Source organism: Chinchilla lanigera, unplaced genomic scaffold (assembly GCF_000276665.1).
Source record: "Chinchilla lanigera isolate Chin_1 unplaced genomic scaffold, ChiLan1.0 scaffold00096, whole genome shotgun sequence".
Lineage (NCBI taxonomy): Eukaryota > Metazoa > Chordata > Mammalia > Rodentia > Chinchillidae > Chinchilla > Chinchilla lanigera.
This window is the reverse complement of record NW_004955497.1, coordinates 490,506-494,329: the sequence shown is the minus strand read 5'-3', so window position 1 is coordinate 494,329 and position 3,824 is coordinate 490,506. Positions and strand designations below refer to the sequence as shown.

Here is a 3,824-nt window from a genome sequence, read left to right as displayed (position 1 = left end):
TTTTTCTCCGGTACCAGGAACCGAACTCACAACCTTGCTCTTGCCAGGCAAGCACCTTTGCCGCTGAGCTAAATCCCCAGCCCTATAATATATTTTTTTTCCTCAGTCGCCTCCCCTGCCTTTAGCCCAACCCCTTCCTTTTTTTTTGAGATAGTCTCAGAGAGTTCTAAATTGCACTCATGTTGAATTGAGTCATTTCAGCAGTTCTGAGACATTACTGTTCCCATTTAGTTTAGAATTGCTGTAAGATACAGATTCACCTTGAGTGTGTGCAGCCAGTTTAGTTGGCTATTTCTTACTCAAGTTGACACAGTCAGTTAATTATCACACAGTAGTAATAGTTAATTATCTAAGGATTCATAAATCTTAATGGTTTTATTAGTAAGGGTAGAGGGGAATAGGGAACCAGAGAATGAGAAGAGTGAAATTTGGAAGATTAATCAGTGGAAGGTGAGAAGGAGAGAAAAGTGAGATAGGGATCCTAATGAGGGGTAAAAGGAAATTAATGGTATTAAGAAACAGTAGCGGAAAAGAATGAACAAAAAAAAGAAAGAAAAACATACAGTAAAGGACAAAGAGAAAAATAAGAAAAAGAGAAGAAAAGATAAAAGGAAAAACCTCCAGCTGCTCAAAAAAACCAGTAAAGGAAAAAGATAAAAAAGAGCAGTAAATAAAAAAAAAACCAAAAAACAAAAAATGAATTCAATTTTAAAAAATCCTCTGTGTTTTAAAATAAGTAGTTTTTCTTTCCAAGATCCAGTCTTGAAATCCAGCAGCTCATTAGGAAGACACTAACTAAAGATGTCTCTGCTTATTTGTATGGCCTGTGAATTTGTGAGGCACCCTCCCTGCTCTAGAGGCTCCTCTGTCTGTTCATGCTGGACTATGTCATCAGTCCAAGCTGAGGCCTGTCCTTGTTCATGTGGGTAGATGGGGAAAGCAATTAGCTCTCTGGTTTCTGCTAGATGTAGGCCATGGAGTAGGGGTTCAAGCAGACTCTTTCATTTAATGCCAGCACTTCCAGGTCTAGTCTTCTGAATGCCATACTCACTTAGCCTGGTTTCTCACTATGGAGAGCAGGGCCTGTGTCTTTTCTGGCCTGACTTAAACTTCTCAGGCTGGTCTGTGTCTACTTTGTGCCCTGTCTATGACTGTCTCCGGTGGCTGTCTCTCACCCAGTCACTGTTGGAGTCTAACACTGGAAACCCTCAAGTTGGTCTGTAGTGTTCTGTGGCTTAAACCTTTCCCCAATTTAGTGTGATTAAACTGGCAATATGGCGGGTGCTGCACTGGGTGTCCTCTCCAACTCTAGCCTTCTGTGAAGGAGTAACTTTTGGAGTAAAACCCCATGTTGTTTTTTCAGTTTACAGTAGCCATGGGTTTTTCTTGGGGCTAGTGCTTCTAGTCAGGTCCATATTTTCTCTTTGGGTCTGCTGTCTCTCTGGGCCTTGGCTTTGTCCATGATCAGGTCGCCGGGTTACTTGGTTCCTCTGTTGCCCGGTGTGAAGGGGAAACAATGGAGAGCTGGCTTGGAGTTGGCAGATGTATCTGGAGTTGGTCAGGTAACAATGTGTGTGGCTGTTTTAAAATGTCTTTTTTAATCTCATCATTTTCTGATAAAATTTCCATAGCCTAAATAATTTTCCTCCTTACCACTTAAAAATGCTCCCCCCATTCTTTTGGTGAACCCTGTGTATGTTTGTGTGTGTGTGTGTGTGTGTGTGTTTGCTTACGTGATAGGTAGGCTGTACTCTAGCACTGAGATATACTCCCAGGTCTAAAAAGTGTTTTCTTTTTTCCTTTTCTCTTCCCCTTTTAGTATAAGCTTTTCCATTTGACTGAAGCTTCTGTTCAGAATCATTTTAAAAGTTAGGTGTGGTAGTACATCCCTGTAATTCCAATTTAATGCATATATATTTCTTTTAATTTAATGACATAAGTAAGTGGATTACTGTAATTCTTTCTCCCCAAATAGCAAGTCCCCTTTTCTTTTGCCCAGTCAGCTTCCGTTTCTTTTCACCAAAATCCACCTGGAGTAGATTTTTTTAAAATCAGATTTTATTGGTACATTTTAGATATACATAATGATCACATTCATCATAGAGAGTTTATTCCTGTACTTGATTTTTTTTTCTTTCACACCAGACAAACAATGTGGTATTTACACCTATGTCTGATTTATTTCACTTGAGTATGGTCTCAAGGTGCATCATTTACCTAGGAATGTCTCAAGCTTATTCTTCTTTATGGCAGAATAGTAAGTACTCTATTGTATAAAAAAAACACATCTGTATCCATTCACCAGCTCGTGGTCATTTGGACTGTTTCCAAGATTTGGCTATTAACTGTGCCGCTATACACATAAGTGTGCATATACTGTTGTGGTATGATACTTTTAATTCTTTCAGGAAGATACCCAGCAGGGGTATACCTGGGTCAAATGGGACCTCCAGTCATAGTTTTTTGAGGAATCTCCACACTGATTCCACAGTGGTTGCACCAGTCTACACTTCCACCAACAGTGGAGAAGGGTTCCTTTTCCCCATAGCTCCTCCAGCATTTGTTACTGGTTCCTCTCTTGATGATAGCCATTCTTTCCAGGGTGAGATGGAATCTCAGTGTTGTTTTAATTTGCATCTCTCAAATGACTAGTGATATTGAACATTTTTTCATGTATTCGCTGTTTGTGCTTCATCTGAGAAGTGTGTATTCATCTCAGATGCCCATTTTTGTATTGGGTCTTTAAATTTTGGGGGTCTGATTTTTTTAATTCTTTATGTGTTCTAGATATTACTCCTTTGTCTGAGGAGCAGCTGGCAAAATTTTTTCCCACTCTGTGGTTGTCTCCAGTCTGTTGGTGATTTCTTTTGCTGTGCAAAAGCTTTTTAATAAGATGAGATCCCAGCTGTTGATTTTTGTGATAGTTTTTGTGCAGTTGGGGTTTTTTTCATAAAGTCTTTGCCAACACATATGTTTTTAAGAGTTCAACTTACTCTGTCTTTCAGCAGGTTTAGTGTTTCTGTTTTAATGTTAGATCTTTGATCTTTTTTGATTTTAGTTTAGTGTGTGGTGATAGACATGAGTCTAGTTTTAGTCTTTGGCATGTGGAAAGCCAGTTTTTCCAGCACCGTTTATTAAAGAGGCTACCCTTCCAGTGAACATATTTGGCTCCTTTATCAAAGATAAGTGGCTGACTATGTCTGGAGTTGTTTCTGCATCTTTTAGTGTGTTCCACTGATCCTTGGGTCTGTCTGTTTTCTTTTTTTTTGCCAGTACCATGCTGAATTTATCCTGGTAGCTTTGTAGTATAAATTCAAGTCAGGGATTGTTTTGTCCCATCTTACTTTTGTTGCCTAGCATTGTCCTTGCTATTCTAGGTCTCTTGTGGTTCCAAATGAATTTTAGGATTTTCTCTAATTCTGTGAGATGTAGTGTTGGAATTTTGATTAAGGATTGCATTAAGTCTGTATAACAATTTTGGAAGTATGTCTGTTTACACTACGTTGGTTCTACCTACCCAGGAGGAAGGAATATCTTTCTGTTTTCTGACAACCTCTTCATTCTCCTTTTTCAGAGTACTGTAGAGGTCTTTTACTTCCTTTCTTAGATTGATTCCTAGGTATTTGATTTTTTTTGATGCTATTGTTTCCCTGATTTCTTTTAGTGAGTTTGTTATTTATGAACAGGGAAGCTATTGACTTTTTTTATTTTTTATTTTTTATTTTTTTTATTTTAAAGAATAAAAGAAGGATAACATAATAATAGGGGGGACTTAGCAAATTACAGACAAAATGGTAGGACATTATCAATGGTTATCGTTTTAC

General features: G+C 38.2%; 1 protein-coding gene across 5 annotated transcripts in view; it reads left to right on the top strand.

Annotated features, from left to right (window-relative positions):
* Positions 1–3,824, top strand: part of Cenpj (centromere protein J) — a 64,741-nt gene that overhangs the window by 3,006 nt on the left and 57,911 nt on the right. Inside the window, exon 1 of one of the 5 annotated variants that reach the window (XM_013505460.1) lies at positions 1,537–1,562. The exons of the other annotated variants lie outside the window; for them this stretch is intronic. The gene's annotated coding sequence lies outside the window, so the exon portion shown is untranslated. Of the gene's footprint in view, positions 1–1,536; positions 1,563–3,824 lie in introns of those variants that run through there. 5 annotated transcript variants of the gene reach the window in all.